Raw genomic sequence first — 26,875 nt, 5'->3', positions numbered from 1 at the left:
ACTTGATTCACCTTCTGTTATGAGTAAGTTTGCGACATCTACACCTGCTTTTGCTATTCGTTCTGATATGTCACATGTTATTGATGATGCCACTTCTGCTATACATGATACTTATGATGAAACTACCTCTATGTCTGATACTACTATGCCACTTAGTGATTTTCTTGATGAACAACTTGCTAGGGCTAGAGAAATTGAAAATATTGAATCTGATGATACTGATGAAAGTGATGATGAAGAATCACTTGTTATTCCTAACGGTTATGTTTTTGATCAAGAAGCTTCTTTAGCTATTTTAGCTTGCCAAAATATAAATGAACTCAAAAGGTTATTAGCTAAATGGAGTAAGCAATCTCTAAATGTTAGAATGAAACCTGACCCTGCTTTTGCTACTTCACCTATCTTTGTTACTGATAAGGATTATGAATTCTCTGTTGATCCTGATATAATTACTTTGGTTGAATCCGATCCTTTTCATGGTTATGAGTCTGAAACTGTTGTGGCACATCTTACTAAATTGAATGATATAGTTACCCTGTTTACTAAAGATGAGAGAACTCGTTACTTTTACATCCTTAAAATATTTCCGTTCTCATTAAAGGGTGATGCTAAGATATGGTTTAATTCTCTTGATCCTGGTTGTGTGCGTAGTCCCCAGGATATGATTTATTACTTCTCTGCTAAATATTTCTCTGCTCATAAGAAACAAGCTGCTTTAAGGGATATATATAATTTTGTGCAAATTGAAGAAGAGAGTCTCCCACAAGCTTGGGGGACAAGCTTGGGGGAGGCTTCTCCAATTACTTAATGCTTTGTCTGATCATCCTCTTAAGAAAAATTAAATACTTGATATCTTTTATAATGGACTAACCAATGCCTCCAGAGATTACGTGGATAGTTGTGCTGGTTCTGTTTTCAGGGAAAGAACACCGGATGAAGCTGAAATTCTATTGAATAATATGTTGACAAATGAAAATAATTGGACACCTCCAGAGCCAATTCCTGAGCCTATTCCTAAACCAACTCCGAAGAAGAGAGGTATTCTATTTCTCAGTCCTGAAGATATGCAAGAGGTAAAGAAATCTATGAAAGAAAAAGGTAGTAAAGCTGAAGATGTTAAGAATTTACCTCCTATTGAAGAAATACATGGTCTTAATTTACCGCCTATTGAAGAAACATATAATCTTAATTCATTATCTATTGAAGAAACTCATGGTCTTGATAACCCGACACAAGTAGTAAAGGTAAATTCTCTCTATAGATATGATAAAGCTGTAATCCCATTTACTAAATTTGCTAGCCCATGCTTAGATGAGTTTGATAAATTTATGGCTAAGCAAGAAGATTTTAATGCTTATTTTGGTCGACAATTGAAATAAAATTCAAATATGCTTGAACACTTGGGTGATTATATGGCTAATGTGAAAGGTGAACTTAAACTTATTAGTAAACATGCTTCTATGGTTACCACTCAAGCAGAACAAGTACTTAAAGCTCAAAATGATTTGTTCAATGAATTGAATAGTAAAGATAATGATAATGCTGTTAGAGTTATGACTAGAGGTGGTAAGATGACTCAGGAACCTTTGTATCCTGAAGGCCATCCTAAGAGAATTGAGCAAGATTCTCAGAGAAATAATATAGATGCACCTAGTTCTTCTAAAAAGAAGAAAAAGAAAAATGATAAGACTTTGCATGCTTCCAGTGATCCTATTGTTGAAACACCTGAGAATCCAAATGATATTTCTATTTCTGATGCTGAAACTCAATCTAGTAATGAACCTGAAACCAGTGATAATGTTCATAATGATGCTCAACGTAGTAATGATAATGACATAGAAATTGGACCTGCTGTTTTATCTTGATAACCCACAATCAAAGAATTAATGTTATGATAAGAAATACTTTATTGCTAGGAAACATGGTAAAGAAAGAGAACCATGGGTTCAGAAACCCATGCCTTTTCCTCCCAAACCATCCAGGAAAAAGGATGATGAGGATTTTGAGCGCTTTGCTGAAATGATTAGACCTATCTTTTTGCGTATGTGTTTAACTGATATGCTCAAAACCAATCCTTATGCTAAGTACATGAAAGATATAATTACAAATAAAAGAAAGATACTGGAAGCTAAAATTTCCATCATGCTTGCTAATTATACTTTTAAGAGTGGAATACCAAAGAAACTTGGAGATCCCGGTGTACCAACTGTGTTGGGGAACGTTGCAGAAAATTAAAATTTTTCCTACGGTTTCACCAAGATCCATCTATGAGTTCATCTAAGCAACGAGTCTAGGGAGAGAGTTTGCATCTACATACCACTTGTAGATCGCGTGCGGAAGCTTGCAAGGTGATGATGTAGTCGTACTCGACGTGATCCAAATCACCGATGACCTGCGCCGAACGGACGACACCTCCGCGTTCAACACATGTACGGAAACAGCCACGTCTCCTCCTTCTTGATCCAGCAAGGAAGGGAGGAGAGGTTGAGGGAGATGGCACCAGCAGCAGCACGACGGCGTGGTGTTGGTGGAGCTGCAGTACTCCGGCAGAGCTTCGCTAAGCGCTATGGAGTTGGAGGAGGTGTTGGGGAGGGAGAAGGAGGCAACCAAAGGCCAGGGCACAAGGTATGAAGTCCCTCCTCTCCCCCCACTATATATAGGGGTGCCAAGGGGGGGTGGCCGGCCCTAGGAGATCAAATCTCCTAGGGGGTGCGGCGGCCAAGGGGGGATTCCCTCCCCCCCCAAGGCACCTAGGAGGTGCCTTCCACTAGTAGGACTCCTCCCCCTTGGAAACCCTAGGCGCATGGGCCTTGTGGGGCTGGTGCCCTTGGCCCATGTAGGCCAAGGCGCACCCCCTACAGCCCATGTGGCCCCCGGGGATGGGTGGCCCCACCCGGTGGTCCCGGTACAATACCGATAACCCCGAAACTTGTCCCGATGCCCGAAACAGGACTTCCCATATATAAATCTTTACCTCCGGACCATTCCGGAACTCCTCGTGACGTCCGGGATCTCATCCGGGACTCCGAACAACATTCGGGTTACTGCATATACATATCCCTACAACCCTAGCGTGACTGAACCTTAAGTGTGTAGACCCTACGGGTTCGGGAGACATGTAGACATGACCGAGACTCTCTTAGTCAATAACCATCAGCGGGATCTGGATACCCATGATGGCTCCCACATGCTCCTCGATGTTGTCATCGGATGAACCACTATGTCGAGGATTCGATCAAACCCTGTATGCAATTCCCTTTGCCAATCGGTACGTTACTTGCCCGAGACTTGATCGTCGGTATCCCAATACCTTGTTCAGTCTCGTTACCGGCAAGTCACTTTACTCGTACCGTAATGCATGATCCCGTGTCCAACACCTTGGTCACTTTGAGCTCATTATGATGATGCATTACCGAGTGGGCCCAGAGATACCTCTCCGTCATACGGAGTGACAAATCCCAGTCTCGATCCGTATCAACCCAACAGCTACTTTCGGAGATACCTGTAATGCACCTTTATAGTCACCCAGTTACGTTGTGACGTTTGGCACACCCAAGGCATTCTTACGGTATCCGGGAGTTACACGATCTCATGGTCGAAGGAAGAGATACTTGACACTTGCAAAGCTCTAGCAAAACGAACTACACGATCTTTTATGCTATGCTTAGGATTGGGCCTTGTCCATCACATCATTCTCCTAATGATGTGATCCCGTTATCAATGACATCCAATGTCCATAGTCAGGAAACCATGACTATCTGTTGATCACAACGGGCTGGTCAACTAGAGGCTTACCAGGGACATAGTGTGGTCTAAGTATTCACACGTGTATTACGATTTCCGGATAATACAGTTATAGCATGAATACAAGACAATTATCATGAACAATGAAATATAATAATACTTTTATTATTGCCTCTAGGGCATATTTCCAACAGTCTCCCACTTGCACTAGAGTCACTAATCTAGTTACATTGTGATGAATCGAACACCCATAGAGTTCTGGTGTTGATCATGTTTTGCACGCGAGAGAGGTTTAGTCAGCGGATCTGCGACATTCAGATCCGTGTGTACTTTGCAAATCTCTATGTCTCCATCTTGAACATTTTCACGGATGGAGTTGAAACGACGCTTGATGTGCCTTGTCTTCTTGTGAAACCTGGGCTCCTTTGCGAGGGCAATAGCTCCAGTGTTGTCACAGAAGAGTTTGATCGGCCCCGACGCATTGGGTATGACTCCTAGGTCGGTGATGAACTCCTTCACCCAAATCGCTTCATGTGCTGCCTCCGAGGCTGCCATGTACTCCGCTTCACACGTAGATCCCGCCACGACGCTCTGCTTGCAGCTGCACCAGCTTACTGCTCCACCATTCAACATATACACGTATCCGGTTTGTGACTTAGAGTCATCCGGATCTGAGTCAAAGCTAGCGTCGACGTAACCCTTTACGACGAGCTCTTCGTCTCCTCCATAAACGAGAAACATGTCCTTTGTCCTTTTCAGGTACTTCAGGATATTCTTGACCGCTGTCCAGTGTTCCTTGCCGGGATTACTTTGGTATCTTGCTACCAAACTTACGGCAAGGTTTACATCGGGTCTGGTACACAGCATGGCATACATAATAGATCCTATGGCTGAAGCATAGGGGATGACACTCATCTCTTCTTTATCTTTTGCCGTGGTCGGTGACTGAGCTGAGCTCAGTCTCATACCTTGTAACATAGGCAAGAACCCCTTCTTGGACTGATCCATTCTGAATCTCTTCAAAATCTTATCAAGGTATGTACTTTGTGAAAGACCTATGAGGCGTCTCGATCTATCTCTATAGATCTTGATGCCTAATATATAAGCAGCTTCTCCAAGGTCCTTCATTGAAAAACACTTATTCAAGTAGGCCTTAATGCTGTCCAGAAATTCTATATTATTTCCCATCAGGAGTATGTCATCTACATATAATATGAGAAATGCTACAGAGCTCCCACTCACTTTCTTGTAAACGCAGGCTTCTCCATAAGTCTGCATAAACCCAAACGCTTTGATCATCTCATCAAAGCGAATGTTCCAACTCCGAGATGCTTGCACCAGTCCATAAATGGATCGCTGGAGCTTGCATACTTTGTTAGTGTTCTAAGGATCGACAAAACCTTCCGGCTGCATCATATACAGTTCTTCCTTAAGATGCCCGTTAAGGAATGCTGTTTTGACGTCCATCTGCCATATCTCATAATCATAGTATGCGGCAATTGCTAACATGATTCGGACGGACTTTAGCTTCGCTACGGAAGAGAATGTCTCGTCGTAGTCAATCCCTTGAACCTGTCGATAACCCTTAGCGACAAGTCGAGCTTTATAGATGGTAACATTACCATCCGCGTCCGTCTTCTTCTTAAAGATCCATTTGTTTTTTATCGCTCGCCGATCATCGGGCAAGTCTGTCAAAGTCCATACTTTGTTTTCATACATGGATTCTATCTCGGATTTCATGGCTTCAAGCCATTTGTTGGAATCCGGGCCCGTCATTGCTTCTTCATAGTTCGAAGGTTCATTGTTGTCTAACAACATGATTTCCAGGACAGGGTTGCCGTACCACTCTGGTGCGGAACGTGTCCTTGTGGACCTACGAAGTTCAGCAGTAACTTGATCCGAAGTACCTTGATCATCATCATGGTTTTCCTCTTCAGTTGGTGTGGGCATCACAGGAATGGTTTCCTGTGCTGCGTCACTATCCCGCTCAAGAGGTAGTACTTCATCGAGTTCTACTTTCCTCCCACTTACTTCTTTCGAGAGAAACTCTTTCTCCAGAAAGCATCCGTTCTTGGCAACAAAGATCTTGCCTTCGGATCTTAAGTAGAAGGTATACCCTATAGTTTCCTTAGGGTATCCTATGAATACGCATTTTTCCGACTTGGGTTCGAGCTTTTCAGGTTGAAGTTTCTTGACATAAGCTTCGCATCCCCAAACTTTTAGAAACGACAGCTTAGGTTTCTTTCCAAACCATAATTCATACGGTGTCGTCTCAACGGATTTAGACGGTGCCCTATTTAAAGTGAATGTAGCTGTCTCTAGAGCGTATCCCCAAAATGATAGCGGTAAATCGGTAAGAGACATCATAGACCGCACCATATCCAATAGAGTGCGATTACGACGTTCGGACACACCGTTTCGTTGAGGTGTTCCAGGCGGCGTGAGCTGTGAAACGATTCCACATTTCTTTAAGTGTGTACCAAATTCGTGACTTAAGTATTCTCCTCCACGATCTGATCGTAAGAATTTTATCTTTCGGTCACGTTGATTCTCCACCTCATTCTGAAATTCCTTGAACTTTTCAAAGGTCTCAGACTTGTGTTTCATTAAGTAGACATACCCATATCTACTCAAGTCATCTGTGAGAGTGAGAACATAACGATATCCTCCGCGAGCCTCAACGCTCATTGGACCGCACACATCGGTATGTATGATTTCCAACAAGTTGGTTGCTCGCTCCATTGTTCCGGAGAACGGAGTCTTGGTCATTTTACCTAAGAGGCATGGTTCGCACGTGTCAAATGATTCATAATCAAGAGACTCTAAAAGTCCATCAGCATGGAGCTTCTTCATGCGCTTGACACCAATGTGACCAAGGCGGCAGTGCCACAAGTATGTGGGACTATCGTTATCAACTTTAAATCTTTTGGCATCTACACTATGAACATGTGTAATATTACGCTCGAGATTCATTAAGAATAAACCATTGACCATCGGAGCATGACCATAAAACATATCTCTCATATAAATCGAACAACCATTATTCTCAGACTTAAATGAGTAGCCATCTCGTATTAAACGAGATCCAGATACAATGTTCATGCTCAAACTTGGCACTAAATAACAATTATTGAGGTTCAAAACTAATCCCGTAGGTAAATGTAGAGGCAGCGTGCCGACGGCGATCACATCGACTTTGGAACCATTCCCGACGCGCATCGTCACCTCGTCCTTTGCCAGTCTCCGTTTATTCCGCAGCTCCTGCTGTGAGTTACAAATATGAGCAACGGCACCGGTATCAAATACCCAGGAGTTACTACGATTACTGGTAAGGTACACATCAATCACATGTATATCAAATATACCTTTGGTGTTGCCGGCCTTCTTATCCGCTAAGTATTTGGGGCAGTTCCGCTTCCAGTGACCCTTCCCCTTGCAATAAAAGCACTCAGTCTCAGGCTTGGGTCCATTCTTTGACTTCTTCCCGGTAACTGGCTTACCAGGCGCGGCAACATCTTTGCCGTCCTTCTTGAAGTTCTTCTTACCCTTGCCCTTCTTGAACTTAGTGGTCTTATTGACCATCAACACTTGATGTTCTTTCTTGATTTCAGCCTCTGCTGACTTCAGCATCGAGAACAATTCAGGAATGGTCTTTTCCATTCCTTGCATGTTGTAGTTCATCACAAAGCTCTTGTAGCTTGGTGGAAGCGACTGGAGGATTCTGTCAATGACCGCCTCATCTGGGAGGTTAATGTTTAGCTGGGTCATACGGTTGTGCAACCCAGACATCTTCAGGATGTGCTCACTGACAGAACTGTTTTCCTCCATCTTACAACTGTAGAACTTGTCGGAGACATCATATCTCTCGACCCGGGCATGAGCTTGAAAAACTAGTTTCAGCTCTTCGAACATCTCATATGCTCCGTGATGCTCAAAACGCTTTTGGAGCCCCGGTTCTAAGCTGTAAAGCATGCCGCACTGAACGAGGGAGTAATCATCAGCGCGAGTTTGCCAAGCATTCATAATGTCTTGGTTCTCTGGGACGGGAGCGTCACCTAGCGGTCCTTCTAGGACATATTGTTTCCTGGCAGCTATGAGGATGATCCTCAGGTTCCGGACCCAGTCCGTATAGTTGCTGCCATCATCTTTCAGCTTGGTTTTCTCTAGGAACGCGTTGAAGTTCATGTTGACATTAGCGTTAGCCATTGATCTACAAGACATATTTGCAAAGGTTTTAGACTATGTTCATGATAATAAAGTTCTAATCAAATTATGAACTCCCACTTAGATTAGACATCCCTTTAGTCATCTAAGTGTTACACGATCCGAGTCGACTAGCCCGTGTCCGATCATCACGTGAGACGGACTAGTCATCGTCGGTGAACATTTTCATGTTGATCGTATCTTCCATACGACTCGTGTTCGACCTTTCGGTCTCCGTGTTCCGAGGCCATGTCTGTACATGCTAGGCTCGTCAAGTTAACCCTAAGTGTTTTCGCTGTGTAAAACTGTCTTACACCCGTTGTATGTGAACGTAAGAATCCATCACACCCGATCATCATGTGGTGCTTAGAAACGACGAACTGTAGCAACGGTGCACAGTTAGGGGAGAACACTTCTTGAAATTTTATAAGGGATCATCTTATTTACTACCGTCGTTCTAAGTAAACAAGATGCATAATACATAATAAACATCACATGCAATTATATAGTTGTGACATGATATGGCCAATATCATATAGCTCCATTGATCTTCATCTTCGGGGCTCCATGATCATCTTGTCACCGGCTTGACACCATGATCTCCATCATCATGATCTCCATCATCGTGTCTTCATGAAGTTGTCACGCCAACGACTACTTCTACTTCTATGACTAACGTTTAGCAATAAAGTAAAGTAGTTTACATGACGTTATTCAATGACACGCAGGTCATACAAAAAATAATGACAACTCCTATGGCTCCTGCCGGTTGTCATACTCATCGACATGCAAGTCGTGAATCCTATTACAAAGAACATGATCTCATACATCACAATTCATCATTCATCACAACTTCTGGCCATATCACATCACATGATCAATCGCTGCAAAAACAAGTTAGACGTCCTCTAATTGTTGTTTGCATCTTTTACGTGGCTGCAATTGGGTTCTAGCAAGAACGTTTTCTTACCTACGAATCACCACAACGTGATTTTGTCAACTTCTATTTACCCTTCATAAGGGCCCTGTTCATCGATTCCGCTCCAACTAAAGTGGGAGAGACAGACACCCGCCAGCCACCTTATGCAACTAGTGCATGTCAGTCGGTGGAACCGGTCTCACGTAAGCGTACGTGTAAGGTTGGTCCGGGCCGCTTCATCCCACAATACCGTCGAAGCAAGAAAAGACTAGTAGAGGCAAGTAAGATGACAAAATCCACGCCCACAACAAAGTTGTGTTCTACTCGTGCAAAGAGAACTACGCATAGACCTAGCTCTGATACCACTGTTGGGGAACGTTGCAGAAAATTAAAATTTTTCCTACGGTTTCACCAAGATCCATCTATGAGTTCATCTAAGAAACGAGTCTAGGGAGAGAGTTTGCATCTACATACCACTTGTAGATCGCGTGTGGAAGCTTGCAAGGTGATGATGTAGTCGTACTCGACGTGATCCAAATCACCGATGACCTGCGCCGAACGGACGGCACCTCCGCGTTCAACACACGTACGGAAACAGCCACGTCTCCTCCTTCTTGATCCAGCAAGGAAGGGAGGAGAGGTTGAGGGAGATGGCACCAGCAGCAGCACGACGGCGTGGTGTTGGTGGAGCTGCAGTACTCCGGCAGAGCTTCGCTAAGCGCTATGGAGTTGGAGGAGGTGTTGGGGAGGGAGAAGGAGGCAACCAAAGGCCAGGGCACAAGGTATGAAGTCCCTCCTCTCCCCCCACTATATATAGGGGTGCCAAGGGGGGGTGGCCGGCCCTAGGAGATCAAATCTCCTAGGGGGTGCGGCGGCCAAGGGGGGATTCCCTCCCCCCCAAGGCACCTAGGAGGTGCCTTCCACTAGTAGGACTCCTCCCCCTTGGAAACCCTAGGCGCATGGGCCTTGTGGGGCTGGTGCCCTTGGCCCATGTAGGCCAAGGCGCACCCCCTACAGCCCATGTGGCCCCCGGGGATGGGTGGCCCCACCCGGTGGTCCCGGTACAATACCGATAACCCCGAAACTTGTCCCGATGCCCGAAACAGGACTTCCCATATATAAATCTTTACCTCCGGACCATTCCGGAACTCCTCGTGACGTCCGGGATCTCATCCGGGACTCCGAACAACATACGGGTTACTGCATATACATATCCCTACAACCCTAGCGTGACTGAACCTTAAGTGTGTAGACCCTACGGGTTCGGGAGACATGTAGACATGATCGAGACTCTCTTAGTCAATAACCATCAGCGGGATCTGGATACCCATGATGGCTCCCACATGCTCCTCGATGTTGTCATCGGATGAACCACTATGTCGAGGATTCGATCAAACCCTGTATACAATTCCCTTTGCCAATCGGTACGTTACTTGCCCGAGACTTGATCGTCGGTATCCCAATACCTTGTTCAGTCTCGTTACCGGCAAGTCACTTTACTCGTACCGTAATGCATGATCCCGTGTCCAACACCTTGGTCACTTTGAGCTCATTATGATGATGCATTACCGAGTGGGCCCAGAGATACCTCTCCGTCATACGGAGTGACAAATCCCAGTCTCGATCCGTATCAACCCAACAGCTACTTTCGGAGATACCTGTAATGCACCTTTATAGTCACCCAGTTACGTTGTGACGTTTGGCACACCCAAGGCATTCTTACGGTATCCGGGAGTTACACGATCTCATGGTCGAAGGAAGAGATACTTGACACTTGCAAAGCTCTAGCAAAACGAACTACACGATCTTTTATGCTATGCTTAGGATTGGGTCTTGTCCATCACATCATTCTCCTAATGATGTGATCCCGTTATCAATGACATCCAATGTCCATAGTCAGGAAACCATGACTATCTGTTGATCACAACGGGCTGGTCAACTAGAGGCTTACCAGGGACATAGTGTGGTCTAAGTATTCACACGTGTATTACGATTTCCGGATAATACAGTTATAGCATGAATACAAGACAATTATCATGAACAATGAAATATAATAATACTTTTATTATTGCCTCTAGGGCATATTTCCAACAAACTGTACCATGCTCCATTAAAAGAAACTATGTTAAAACTGCTTTATGTGATCTTGGAGCCGGTGTTAGTGTTATGCCTCTTTATATCATAGACTTGATTTGAATAAGTTGACACCTACTGAAATATCTTTGCAAATGGCTGATAAATAAACTGCTATACCTGTCGGTATTTGTGAGGATGTGCCTGTTGTAGTTGCAAACGTTACTATTTTAACAGACTTTGTTATTCTTGATATTCCCGAGGACGATAGTATGTCTATTATTCTTGGAAGACCCTTTTTGAATACTGCAGGGGCTGTTATTGATTGCACTAAAGGCAATGTCACTTTTCATGTTAATGGTAATGAGCATACAGTACACTTTCCGAGGAAACAACCTCAAGTTCACAGTATCAATTCTATTGGAAAAATTTCATCAATTATATTTGGAGGTTTTGAATTTTCTCTTCCTACTGTCAAGAAGAAATATGATATTCTTATTATTGGGGATGTGCATATCCCCATTGAGGTAACATAGTATTATTCGAAATTTCTCCGGTTCCATGTTATCCGGAATGAGTTCGTTAACAAGACTTGATCAGCCTTGTTAGTGGATTCCTTTTGATGATCATGAGATGGATGAAACTAGAAGGCACAAACTTCTGTACCCCACTTTTACTTTCTATTATTTATATTAAATAAAATAAAATAAATATTTTTCTGTCTGTTATCTGATTATCCGTGCAATATAAAAATACCTCGAAAATAAAAGTTCTCCAAATGACCTAAAATTTAAATATGATTTTTCCAGAATATTTGAGAATATTTGGCACAAAGAACACAGCAGGGGGGTCAACCACCTGCCCACGAGGGTGGAGGGCGCGCCCTACCCCCCTAGGCGCGCCCCCTGCCTCGTGGGCCCACGATGGCCCCCCTCCACTTATCCTTTCACCCATACACTCCTTCTTCCTCCCCCAAACACGAATAACCAGCTCAAACCCGAGTCCAAGCTCGTTTTGCTGGCATTTTCGATCTCCTTGCTCAAAGCACCTCTCACAAAACTGCTTGGGGAGATTGTTCCTTGGTATGTGACTCCTCCATTTGTCCAATTAGTTTTTGTTCTAGTGCTTTATTCATTGCAAATTTTTGCTGCTTAGGTGACCCTGTTCTTGAGCTTGCATGTCAAATTTATATGGTTCCAAGTAGTTTTGATGCATGATATAGGCTCTAGGCACTTGTAGGAGTAGTTGCTATCAATATTATTGAGTTCGGTTTACTTTTATTTTGAAGTTACTAAAAATTTCAGAATTTTTCAGAAAATGATGAGGAGACTTTTGAGGGGCTCATCGAGCCAAAGCTCGAAGGAAAAGGCACTGAAGCCTAAGTATAATCTGCCTCGCACCGCGGAGATTCGGGCGTGTGAATGGCCTTCCGGTGATTTCTTGAGAGCAGCCGAGATTTATGAAGATTTTCATGAATTGGCTAAAAATGCAGGCCTCACCACTTTCCTCCATGACCAATGTGATCAGTATCTCTTACTCACAAATACTTTTGTGCAAAACTTTCATTTTCATTCTAAGAACTCACCACCTACGGTGGAGTTTCATTTATATGATGAGCATAAGGAGATGTCACTTTATGATTTTTGTCGGATTTGTTTAGTCCCTTTTAAGGGCAAGACAGAAGAACCACATCGTGATGATGTGGAGGGATTTATTGATACTATCACTGTAGGGAAACAAGGAAGGTTTCTGATGCATGAATCACTGGCATACATTTTCCTGTTTTACGTTACTTTGCATTATTTTCTAGTCGTTGCTTAATTGGTCGCGGAAACTGTGGAAACCTTAGTATCCCTGATATTATTATTTTGCTCCAAGGTTTATGCAGTGATAACACTTTTAGTATGGGCGTCATTATTGCTAAACGGCTAAGTCTGAACCATACAAAGGGCCCCATCTTTGGAGGCATCTATGCTTCATGCCTAGCTGCATATTTTAACATACCTATTAGGCATGCTGAGAAGGAAGAAAAGGTGCTGCCTCATGTTTATCTAGATTATAAAAGTATGGTGGCACATGATTTTATTGTTAAGAATAGGGAAGGAGAGCTTAAATATCAATTGTTCTTTAATAAACATCATCATGAGACTATTACCCTGCCTGCTCCTTCTTTGTTTGATTTATCTGTAGGCACGTACCTTGTTCCGTTGAAGGCTATGCACGCCTACCGGAACCCTGCACTAGCTTAGGGGCCAGAGCCGGAACCACAAATTGATCCTTCACAACAGTCTAATTATCAGTGGGATCCGGAGATGATTGTCAGCCAGTGGCAAGCGGAGTCTTCCTCTTCTTCATCGCAGTACGACCCCAACTATTATTATGGATATCCGCCAGGCCAGCCATGGCCATAGACCAACTTAGGCCAAAAGCCTAAGCTTGGGGGAGTACATATTTCCCACCGACATTACATTTATGTTCACACACTCATTGCTAGATGTCAGTGCTCATACTTTTTCATTGTATCATCCATGCTAGTTTACTTTCCTTTCTATGCTTTCTTCTTGTGTGTTTAATAAAAATATTAGTTGTAGCTTTTAATCAGTTTAATTTCCATGCTTGTAGTAGTAATTAAAAAGAAACCCAAAAAGATTTCATGTTCTTCTTTTTGCTTGTTGGGAGCTTTCCCGTGTAAATAGTTTTATTTCTTTTCTTTGGGGGTCGATAGGAGAAGACCATAATTAAATTGTTGAAGTGGCTCTTATATGCACTATTGTTCATCTGACAAAAGAGCCCATATTGCCTTGTCTTCTCTTGTTTATTGAATGCCTGCAGATTCCAGCTTAGTCCAATGCACGTGTACTATTATTATTATTCACATCGTTCGGTCGTGCAAGTGAAAGGCAATTATAATGGACTGACTGAGATGAGAAAAGCTGGTATGAACTCGACCTCTTTTGTTTTTGTAAATATGATTAGTTCATCGTTCCTGATTCAGCCTATTATGAATAAACATGTTTGCAATGACAATTAGATATCATAGTTTCTTATGCCATGCTTGATTAGCTGTGAGTTATAATGGTTTACCTTGCGTGCCAACATGCTATTAAAATGGTTATGATGTGGTATGATAGGGTCGTATCCTCCTCTGAATGATTTAAGTGACTTGACTAGGTGCATGTTCACGCATGATAGGGTCGTGTCCTACTCATGCTTGCATTTGGTGTTGATTAATTTTCATGCATGTTCATGACTGTTGTCGCTCTCTAGCTGGTCGCTTCCCAGTCTTTTGCTATCCTTCACCTGTACTAAGCGGGAATACTGCTTGTGCATCCAATCCCTTAAACCCCAAAGTTATTACACATGAGTCCACTATACCTACCTATATACGGTATCTACCTGCCGTTCCAAGTAAATTTTTATGTGCCAACTCTAAACCTTCAAATAAATATCCTGTTTTGTATGCTCGAATAGCTCATGTATCAACTAGGGATGTCTGTATCTTCCATGTTAGGTGGGTTATTCTCAAGAGGAGTGGACTCCGCTCCTCACTCACGAGATAAATGGCTGGTCACCGGGATGCCCAGTCCCATGTTTTATGCAAACTAAATCAAAATAATTGCAAACAAAACTCCCCCTGGGACTCCTGTTAGTTGGAGGCACTCGTTGTTTCGAGCAAGCCATGGATTGATGCTTATTGGTGGAAGGGGGAGTATAAACTTTACCATTCTGTTGGGAACCGCCTATAATGTGTGTAGCATGGAAGATATCGCCATCTCTTGGTTGTTATGTTGACAATGAAAGTATACCGCTCAAAATATTATTCACCTCTGTTTCAAAACCGAGCACTAGCACCTCTACAAATCCCCGCTTCCCTCTGTGAAGGGCCTATCTATTTACTTTTATGCTGAGTCATCATCTTCTTATTAAAAAGCACCAGTTGGAGAGCACCGCTGTCATTTGCATTCATTACTGTTAACTTACATTGAGTATGACTTGACTGGATCTCTTTTACCATGAATTACAATGTCTAGTCAGTCCTTGGTCTTTAAAGGTGCTCTGCATTTATGTTTTGCGGTCTCAGAAAGGGCTAGCGAGATACCATCTTGTTATATCATATTATGATTGTTTTGAGGAAGTGTTGTCATCCGAGATTTATTATTATGGCTCGCTAGTTGATTATGCTATTGTTATGAGTAAACTTGAGACCTATGCGTTATTGCAAATGTGGTTAGTTATAATATTTGCTGAAAACTTGAATGCTAGCTTTACATATTTACAACAACAAGAGCAAACAGAGTTTGTAAAAGTTTTTCTTTAAGACTTTCAGTTTGTCAACTGAATTGCTTGAGGACAAGCAAAGGTTTAAACTTGGGGGAGTTGATACGTCTCCAAAGTATCTACTTTTCCAAACACTTTTGCCCTTGTTTTGGACTCTAACTTGCATGATTTGAATGGAACTAACCCGGACTGATGTTGTTTTCAGCAGAATTACCATGGTGTTATTTATGTGCAGGAGCAAACGTTCTCAGAATGACCTGAAACTTCACGGAGCCACTTTTCAGAAAATAAGAAAATATCTGCCAAAGATGAAGGCCAGGGGGGCCCACCGTCTCTCCACAAGGGTGGGGGCGCGCCCCCCTACCTCATGGGCCCCTGTTGCCTCTCCGACTCCAACTCCACCTCCATATATTGAGTTTCAGGGAGAAAAAATCAAAGAGAAGAAATCATCGCGTTTTATGATACGAAGATGCCGCCAAACCCTAAAACCTCTCGGGAGGGCTGATCTGGAGTCCGTTCGGGGCTCCGGAGAGGGGAATCCGTCGCCATCGTCATCATCAACCATCCTCCATCACCAATTTCATGATGCTCACCACCGTGCGTGAGTAATTCCATCGTAGGCTCACTGGATGGTGATGGGTTGGATGAGATCTATCATGTAATCGAGTTAGTTTTGTTAGGGTTTGATCCCTAGTGTCCACTATGTTCTGAGATTGATGTTGCTATGACTTTGCTATGCTTAATGCTTGTCACTAGGGCCCGAGTGCCATGATTTCAGATCTGAAACTATTATGTTTTCATCAATATATGAGTGTTCTTGATCCTATCTTGCAAGTCTATAGTCACCTATTATGTGTTATGATCCGTTAACCCCGAAGTGACAATAATCGGGATACTTACCGGTGATGACCATAGTTTGAGGAGTTCATGTATTCACTATGTGTTAATGCTTTGTTCCAGTTCTCTATTAAAAGGAGGCCTTAATATCCCTTAGTTTCTGTAAGGACCCCGCTGCCACAGGAGGGTAGGACAAAAGATGCCATGCAAGTTCTTTTCCATAAGCACGTATGACTATATTTAGAATACATGCCTACATTACATTGATGAACTGAAGCTAGTTCTGTGTCACCCTAGGTTATGAGTGTTACATGATGAACCGCACCCGGCATAATTCTCCATCACTGATCTATTGCCTACGAGCTTTCCATATATTGTTCTTCGCTTATTTACTTTCCCGTTGCTATTGCTATCATCACTACAAAATACCAAAAACATTAATTTTACTACCGTTACCATTTATTACCGTTACCACTACTATTATATTACTTTGCTACTAAATACTTTGCTGCAGATATTAAGTTTCCAGGTGTGGTTGAATTGACAACTCAGCTGCTAATACTTGAGAGTATTCTTTGACTCCCCTTGTGTCGAATCAATAAATTTGGGTTGAATACTTTACCCTCAAAAACTGTTGCGATCCCCTATACTTGTCGGTTATCAAAGTGCCACTCCGAGTTGTTAACATTGACGTTTCATCGATTGAGGAGCCTAACATCCACATCATCTACGAGTCACCGGATTCCTCGGTTCCTACTGTGACACTACTATATAGACCAGGCATTATGATATCATCTACGAGAAGTCATAGCTGTAGATTGTAGTGACAGATATCATATGACATGTCGCGGGAGAGTTGTTGGCCGCATTGCGATATACTCTATACATGTAAATAACTCTTGTTGTGTACACCAACTGCACATATGCACTATTACTGTTTTCCTAACTTGTATATGTGTGGTGAAAAAATGTTACATCAGTTGCACATATGCATTGGTACCATTTTTTCGATATTCTCTAAAAATATCACTAGCATATGACCTCTTCTGAGAATGCCACTAATTTCTCTAATATCCCCCTCCCCCCCCCCCCCAAAAAAAACACTTCCATTTGTTTTCAACACATTGTGCTAGTCAACTCTGGACATGGATCCGTAATCCATGGGTTGTTTGAGCCAGTTATGGAAGTCTGATCCTTGTAGCAAACCAATTGTAGCGGTAATTCTGCTTTGTTATCTTGCCGATTAACCGTTGTTGAATATGTCGTAAATATTGGGAAAATGCTGCCAAAACTTCTACTGGAATGAGCAGCAAGTAGGTACAACATCATTTTTCTTTATACAGCTTATTATTCAAGAGTTAAGTTTGCTTGCCAATATTAATCAAAACATGGCATCAAATCGAGTTATGTTTCATGGTGTGAAAGGTTGAGGAAAATAAAATGTTCTCTTGACTCGTTAGCTTTAGTTTGTCAATATATATATATATATATATATATATATATATATATATATATATATATATATATATATATATATATATATAGGGAAAATCCATCCTACCACCCGGTGGTAGTTACCCCACATGTCTCATATACTACCATATGATACTATATATATTATTTTATTATTTTAAATATGTTCATATACTATATCTAAGCTATTTCAAAGCAAGTTACATGAAAAAATTGCATATGAGCCCATAGTTTTTGTTATATTTGTGAAATACGTACATATTTGTATGTAAAAAAGAGCATACTCAAAAAATGATACATATTACCTAAAAATTAGTATATATACTACATAATCATTGTTATATACTACATACTACACATACATACTTTCGGTTTCGACGGATACTACATACAACATACAAAACGCAAGTGGTGGTAACTACCACTGCTTGTAGGAAACATTTGTCCTATATATATATATTCATAACAGCTAATCATTCAAGAGTTTCCTAAAAAGACTAATCATTCAACATATCTCAATAAAAAACAGCTAATCGTTGAACATATTTTCGTCCCACACGGTGCTCCGCCTCTCCCTAAGTCTCTTCAGATACACGACCATAAACCTCCAAATGAACTCATCATGCTCGCGACAGAAGGAGGACAACTCCTTGATGCCACGGCATGCCAGGGCGTTGGCTTCAACATGTCGGAACAGAGCGGACAGAGCCTGATGTACATCGCGTACGCATGCGGATTCATGGGAAAGGTCGCGAGGAGCGCCTCCCCGACGGTTGTGCCCACGCGCCCACCGCTAGAGCACGCGCCGCTGGCTGTCGACATCGCCGAACTCGCGCTCCGTCCAGAACCAGTCCCACATGTATGTCTCTCCATCGGGAAGTGCGGCAAGAAGTCGCTCGTAGACCGCGAGGGCGGCCTCGATTCCGCCGCCCTCCTCCATCTCGAAGTTGACGAAGCGCAGCCACAGCTCGCCGTTCCCCGGGTCCGCCGCTGTGCCAACCTCGAATTCCGCTTGCTTCACCTCACCGGACATTGTTGTGATCGTTTGATCAGCCATTGGTTTGGTGCGTCTCGTCTAGTCGATTGGCTGTCGACCCTTGTTTGTGCTATTTTTTGTATGGCATGTCATTGCTATTTATATGTTGATGGTTTCCATCGGCAGGCGGCGTCCAATTCCAAATCAGGTCGGGTTCGAGGGGCCACGTGCGACTCGGATTTTATTTCCACGTCCTTTGTCGGGTCAGATGCTAGTGTCTTACACTCATACGACATAGTATGAGGTTCTTTTTTATGAGGGTTTGTTCGGTAATAAGAAAAGAAAATTACTAGTACTAGGGTTCCAACGCCCGACTCTCAAACTGTCCGCAATCATTTGTGTCGTGCGTTCGGACATATTTTGAGATCCAATGAAGTTTTATATCGATCTGTTCTGCGGTCCGTGCATCATTTTTTCTGCAAACCGGGAGCAAACCAGGAAGGGAAATTTAGGACTAATCTGCGCCAGCGCACCGGCCCAAATTTTGGCCGGTCGGCCCGCAGCCGTCTGATACAGCTACAGCAGACCGTCAGGTCTGCTCTTAGTCATCTTGTTCCTCCCTCGCTCGATCTCTTCCTTCGTTTCCCACCCGCTAGCGCACCAGATCCGCACGAACAGTGCATGCTATAGAACCGCCTCCCCCCACCCGAACACCCCCAACGCCGATGACCTCGCTAGCTCGCCGTCGCTCACTATCCTCGTTCTTGAAAACCGTAGTTCCAGGAGCCCGCCCATGCTTGCAGCAAAAAATCCCACGCTAGTGGAAGCTTCCATGGTTGCCTGTTGCACCAAAAAAATGTGCGTCATCGTCACCGCGACCCTCGCCGTCATCGACGGTGACCCTCACCGGTGCCTAGTTGCAGCAAAAAAAATCATGCGTCATCCCCGCCGGCCACACTTCATTGTCGTGGTTGTAGCAAAAATGAATGCCGGTTGTAGCTTTCCTGCTACCGGTTGAAGCAAAAGATGCAGCTCTATCGGACCGCCGTTGCAACTCTGCTGGACTGCGATTCCAGCTCTTGTGGCCATGGTTGCAGCTCCTCTTGCCTAGTTGTAGCACGCCATGCCAGCGACCGTGTCATCCGCCGTCATCGATGTAGCAAAAATGATCGCCGGTAGTAGCAAAATCAACAACGGTTGTAACAAAAAATCATCGTCTGTCGTCTCGCCATGACTGTTTGTAGAAAAAAGAGATGCCGGTTGTTGCACCGATGCTCGTCGGTTGTAGCAAAAAAATTCCATGGTCGCAACCTCGACGTCCACTGGTTCCAGCAATTTTGCGTCGAGAGGTTGTAGCACCGAGGCTCGTTGGTTGTAGCAAAAAATCACCATGGTTGTAACCTCGGCGTCTGTCGGTTCCAGCAAAATTGCGCCGAGGGGTGTAGTCTCCATCATGGATGGTTGCAGCTCCGAGGCAGAGCTCCGGTGGCGTGAATCAGAAGCGGATCTGGCCAAGGGCGGCAAGATCGGTCGATTCCTGTGGCGACGGCGTCCTGGGAGGCCTTCGGGCGGTGCCAGTTGACCATGGCAGCGGGGCCTGAGAAGGAGGCAGAGATAGGAGAGGCGGAGACGAGGGACCAGAGAAGACAAAAAGGAGGAAGAAGACGCACGTGGGCGGGTGATACGTCTCCAACGTATCTATAATTTTTGATTGTTCCATGCTATTATATATTCTGTTTTGGATGTTTAATGGGCTTATTTATACACTTTTATATTATTTTTAGGACTAACCTATTAACCGGAGGCCCAACCCAAATTGTTGTATTTTTGCCTATTTCAGTGTTTCGCAGAAAAAGAATATCAAACGGAGTCCAAATGGAATGAAATTTTCGGGAGCGTGATTTTTGGAACAAACATGATCCAGAGGACTTGGAGTGGACGTCAAGCAATCAACAAGGATGCCGTGAGGCAGGGGGTGTGCCTACCCCCTGGGAGCGCCCTCCACCCTCGTGGCCCCCTCATGGCTCCACCGACCTACTTCTTCCTCCTATATATACCTACGTACCCTAAAAACATCGAGGAGCACCACGAAAACCTAATTCCACCGCCGCAACCTTCTGTACCCGTGAGATCCCATCTTGGGGCCTTTTTCGGCGCTCCGCTGGAGGGGGCATTGATCACAGAGGGCTTCTACATCAACACCACAGCCTCTCCAATGATGTGTGAGTAGTTAACCTCAGACCTTCGGGTCCATAGTTATTAGCTAGATGGCTTATTCTCTCTCTTTGGATCTCAATACAAAGTTCTCCTTGATTCTTTTGGAGATCTATTCGATGTAATCTTCTTTTGCGGTGTGTTTGTCGAGATCCGACGAATTGTGGGTTCATGATCAAGATTATCTATGAACAATATTTGAATCTTGTACGAATTATTTTATGTGTGATTGGTTATGTTTGCAAGTCTCTTTGAATTTTCAGTTTGATTTGGCCTACTAGATTGATCTTTCTTGCAATGGGAGAAGTGCTTAGCTTTGGGTTCAATCTTGCGGTGCTCAATCCCAGTGACAGAAAGGGAAACGACACATATTGTATTGTTGCCATCGAGGATAAAAAGATGGGGTTTATATCATATTGCATGAGTTTATCCCTCTACATCATGTCATCTTGCTTATGGCGTTACTCCGTTATTATGAACTTAATACTCTAGATGCATGCTGGATAGCGGTCGATGTGTGGAGTAATAGTAGTAGATGCAGGTAGGAGTCGGTCTACTTGTCACAGATGTGATGCCTATATACATGATCATACCTGGATATTCTCATAATTATTCACTTTTCTATCAATTGCTCGACAGTAATTTGTTCACCCACCGTAATACTTATGCTATCTTGAGAGAAGCCACTAGTGAAACCTATGGCCCCCGTGTCTATTTTCCATCATACAAGTTTCCTATCTATTTTATTTTGCAATCTTTACTTTCAATCTATATCATAAAAATATCAAAAATATTTATCTTATTATCATTATCTCTATCAGATCTCACACTTGCAAGTGGCCGTGAAGGGATTGACAACCCCTTTATCGCGTTGGTTGCGAGGTTCTTATTTGTTTGTGTAGGTACGAGGTGACTCGCACATGGTCTCCTACTGGATTGATACCTTGGTTCTAAAAAACCGAGGAAAATACTTACGATGCTTTGCTGCATCACCCTTTCCTCTTCAAGGGAAAACCAACGCATGATCAAGAGGTAGCAAGAAGGATTTCTGGCGCCGTTGCCGGGGAGATATATGCCAAGTCAAGACATACCAAGTACCCATCACAACTCTTATCCTTCGCATTACATTATTTGCCATTTGCCTCTCATTTTCCTCCCCCCCCCACTTCACCCTTGCCGTTTTATTCGCCCTCTTTTCCTTTCGCCCTCTTTTTCCCTTCCTGCCTTCCGTGTGCTCCTTATTTTTGCAATTTGTTGCCCTCATGTTTGAAACTGGGGAGGTTATCATTGATAAGGATAATAATATGGAAAACTTTGATGCTATTGATGATTCTCTTGAAAATCCTACTATTTTACACACTAAAAGGTTTCGGATTGGCAGCGGTAATATTATTGGGAAAGGGAGTTATTCAAGATTTCTTTACTTGTGCCGGTGCTTTGCCCACCATGAGCGGGTCTATTCTTCATAAAACTAGTAGTCTCGCGGATGCTATATCTTTGCTCATAGTTGAACTTGAAACACAATTTTTACGTATGCATCCTTCCATATAAAGGATTTTCCTAGAATTTTCTAATAGTGAGCATTCTTCTGTTAAGCGAGCAGCGACCATCTTTTTAGCTCATGAGTTCAGATTTATAATAAAAGAGGCCAATGAAATTTTTGCGCATTATAGGGTGGATGTCGTCCGTCCTCCCATAGAAGCAATCCTTTTTTTATCAAGAAGACATTATGCGTTTACGATCCTTAGATCATGTTGCTTTTAATGAAAACCTTAGAAAAAAGGTTCCTACCGATGTCCTTGTTGATAGGATCTCTGAATTTAATGATAATTTTGCTATCCAGAATAATGGGTTGGTTTTCCCTTGAAAAAAGACTCATGACTTTTTGCCAAAAGAATGCTTATATTGATGAATTGGTTATGCAATATGAGGGGTCAAAGGAGGAACCAATACCTCCTGAGCTTGATCTTGGGGACTTTTGTCCCATTAAATTTAGCCCTTTTGATTACTTTTTCTTGCCACAAAGAAAACTTGCTGCTGAATGTAGGGAGTATGAGATGAGTTTTCGTGATTTACCTTATCATTATCATGGCAATACCTAGATCTATCTTTGCTTTTATGCCTAGCTAGGGGCGTTAAACGATAGCGCTTGTTGGGAGGCAACCCAATTTTATTTTTATTCCTTGCTTTTTGCTCCTGTTTAGTAGTAAATAATTTATCTAGCCTTTGTTTTGGTTGTGTTTTTTGTGTTTAATCAGTGTTTGTGCCAAGTAGAACCGTTGGGAAGACTTGGGGAAAGTCTTTTTGATCTTGCTGTAAAAAACAGAAACTTTAGCCCTCGCGAGAATTGCTGCCATTTTTATTGGAGAGTGCTATTTAGTTAATTCTTTTTGAAGATGATTAATAGATAAATTCCTCACATCCAGAAATTTATTTTAGAATTTTTGGGGTTCCAGAAGTTTGCGTTAGTTACTTATTACTACAGACTGTTCTGTTTTTGACAGATTCTGTTTTTCGTGTGTTGTTTGCTTATTTTGATGAATCTATGGCTAGTAGTGGAGTTTATAAACCATAGAGAAGTTGGAATACAGTAGGTTTAACACCAATATAAATAAAGAATGAGTTCACTACAGTACCTTGAAGTGGTGTTTTGTTTTCTTTCGCTAACGGAGCTCACGAGATTTTCTGTTAAGTTTTGTGTTGTGAAGTTTTCAAGTTTTGGGTAAGGATTTGATGGATTATGGAACAAGGAGTGGCAAGAGCCTAATATTGGGGATGCCCAAGGCACCCCAAGGTAAAATCCAAGGACACCAAAAAGCCTAAGCTTGGGGATGCCCCGAAAGGCATCCCCTTTTTTGTCTTCATTCATCGGTAACTTTACTTGGAACTATATTTTTATTCACCACATGATATGTGTTTTGCTTGGAGTGTTTTGTATGATTTGAGTCTTTGCTTTTTAGTTTACCACAATCATCCTTGATGTACACACCTTTTGAGAGAGACACACATGAATCGGAATTTATTAGAATACTCTATGTGCTTCACTTATATCTTTTGAGCTAAATAGTTTTTGCTCTAGTGCTTCACTTATATCTTTTAGAGCATGGTGGTGGTTTAATTTTATAGAAATAATTGATCTCTCATGCTTCACTTATATTATTTTGATAGTTCTTTAGAACAACATGGCAATTTTATTTTAGGCATAATAAAAACTTTCATATAAGTGCATTGAATACTAAGAGAAGTTTGATACTTGATGATTGTTTTGAGATATGGAGATAGTGATATTAAAGTTGTGCTAGTTGAGTAGTTGTGAATTTGAGAAATACTTGTGTTGAAGTTTGCAAGTCCCGTAGGATTCACGTATGGTAAACATTGTGTAACAAATTTGAAACATGAGGTGTTATTTGATTGTCTTCCTTATGAGCGGCGGTCGGGGACGAGGGATGGTCTTTTCCTACCAATCTATCCCCCTAGGAGCATGCATGTAATACTTGGTTTTTGATGACTTGTAGATTTTTGCAGTAAGTATGTGAGTTCTTTATGACTAATGTTGAGTCCATGGATTATATGCACTCTCACCCCCTCCATCATTGCTAGCCTCTTCGACACCGTGCATTTCCCTTTCTCACCTTGAGCGTTGGTGCAAACTTCGCCGGTGCATCCAAACCTTGTGATATGATACTCTCTATCACACATAAACCTCCTTATATCTTCCTCAAAATAGCCACCATACCTACCTATTATGGCATTTCCATAGCCATTCCGAGATATATTGCCATGCAACTTTCCACCGTTCCGTTTATTATGACACGCATCATCATTGTTATATTGAGTTGCATGATCATGTAGTTGACATCGTATTTGTGGCAAAGCCACCGTTCATAATTCTTTCATACATGTCACTCAGGAGTCATTGCACATCTCGATACACCACCGGAGGCATTCATATAGAGTCATATCTTGTTCTAGTATCAATTTGTAATCATTGAGTTGTAAATAAATACAAGTGTGATGATCATCATTAATTGAGCATTGTCCCAAAAAAATAAAAAGAGAAAGGCCAAATAAAAAAAGGAGGCCCAAAAAAATAAAAAATAAAAAGGGGCAATGCTACTATCCTTTTTTCCACACTTGTGCTTCAAAGTAGCACCATGATCTTTATGATAGAGAGTCTCTTGTTTTTGTCATTTTCATATACTAGTGGGAATTTTTCATTATAGAACTTGGATTGTATATTCCAACAATGGGCCTCCTCAAGTGCCCTAGGTCTTCGTGAGCAAGCAAGTTGGATGCACACCCACTTAGTTTCTTTTGTTGAGCATTCATACATTTATAGATCTAGTGCATCTGTTGCATGGCAATCCCTACTCCTTGCATTGACATCAATTGATGGGCATCTCCCTAGCCCATTGATTAGCCGCGTCAATGTGAGACTTTCTCCTTTTTGTCTTCTCCACATAGCCCCCTTCATTATATTCTATTCCACCCATAGTGTTATATCCATGGCTCACGCTCATGTATTGCGTGAAAGTTGAAAAAAGTTTGAGATTACTAAAGTATGAAACAATTGCTTGGCTTGTCATCGGGGTTGTGCATGATGAGAGCATTCTTGTGTGACGAAAATGGAGCATGACCAAACTATATGATTTTGTAGGGATGAACTTTCTTTGGCCATGTTATTTTGAGAAGACATGATTGCTTATTTAGTATGCTTGAAGGATTATTATTTTTATGTCAATATTAAACTTTTATCTTGAATCTTTCGGATCTGAACATTCATGCCTCAGTAAAGAAAATTACATTGAGAAATATGTTAGAAAGCATTCCACATCAAAAATTCTGTTTTTATCATTTAACTACTCGAGGACGAGCAGGAATTAAGCTTGGGGGTGCTTGATACGTCTCCAACGTTCTATAATTTTTGATTGTTCCATGCTATTATATATTCTATTTTGGATGTTTAATGGGCTTATTTATACACTTTTATATTATTTTTGGGACTAACCTATTAACCGGAGGCCCAACCCAAATTGTTGTTGTTTTTGCCTATTTCAGTGTTTCACAGAAAAATAATATCAAATGGAGTCCAAACGGAATGAAACCTTCGGGAGCGTGATTTTTGGAACAAACGTGATCCAGAGGACTTGGAGTGGACATCAAGCAATCAACAAGGAGGCCACGAGGCAGGGGGCGCGCCCTCCACCCTCGTGGGCCCCTCGTTGCTCCACCAACCTACTTCTTCCTCCTATATATACCTACGTACCCTAAAAACATCAAGGAGCACCACGAAAACCTAATTCCACCACCGCAACCTTCTGTACCCGTGAGATCCCATCTTCGGGCCTTTCCCTGCGCTCCGCCGGAGGGGGCATTGATCACGGAGGGCTTCTACATCAACACCATAGCCTCTCCGATGATGTGTGAGTAGTTTACCTCAGACCTTCGGGTCCATAGTTATTAGCTAGATGGCTTCTTCTCCCTCTTTGGATCTCAATACAAAGTTCTCCTCGATTCTCTTGGAGATCTATTCGATGTAATCTTCTTTTGTGGTGTGTTTGTCGAGACCTGATGAATTGTGAGTTTACGATCAAGATTATCTATGAACAATATTTGAATCTTCTCTGAATTCTTTTATGTATGATTGGTTATCTTTGCAAGTCTCTTCGAATTTTCAGTTTGGTTTGGCCTACTAGATTGATCTTTCTTGCAATGGGAGAAGTGCTTAGCTTTGGGTTCAATCTTGTGGTGCTCGATCCCAGTGACAGAAAGGGAAATGACATGTATTGTATTGTTACCATCGAGGATAAAAAGATGGGGTTTATATCATATTGCATGAGTTTATCCCTCTACATCATGTCATCTTGCTTAAGGCGTTACTCTGTTCTTATGAACTTAATACTCTAGATGCATGCTGGATAGCGGTCGATGCGTGGAGTAATAGTAGTAGATGTAGGCAGGAGTCGGTCTACTTGTCATGGACGTGATGCCTATATACGTGATCATACCTATATATTCTCATAATTATTCTCTTTTCTATCAATTGCTCGACAGTAATTTGTTCACCCACCGAAATACTTATGCGATCTTGAGAGAAGCCCCTAGTGAAACCTATGGCCCCTGGGTCTATTTTCCATCATACAAGTTTCCAATCTATT

The sequence above is a fragment of the Triticum aestivum genome, chromosome 7A (assembly GCF_018294505.1).
Source record: "Triticum aestivum cultivar Chinese Spring chromosome 7A, IWGSC CS RefSeq v2.1, whole genome shotgun sequence".
NCBI classification, from domain to species: Eukaryota; Viridiplantae; Streptophyta; class Magnoliopsida; order Poales; family Poaceae; genus Triticum; species Triticum aestivum.
Note: the sequence above shows the minus strand (reverse complement) of the source record.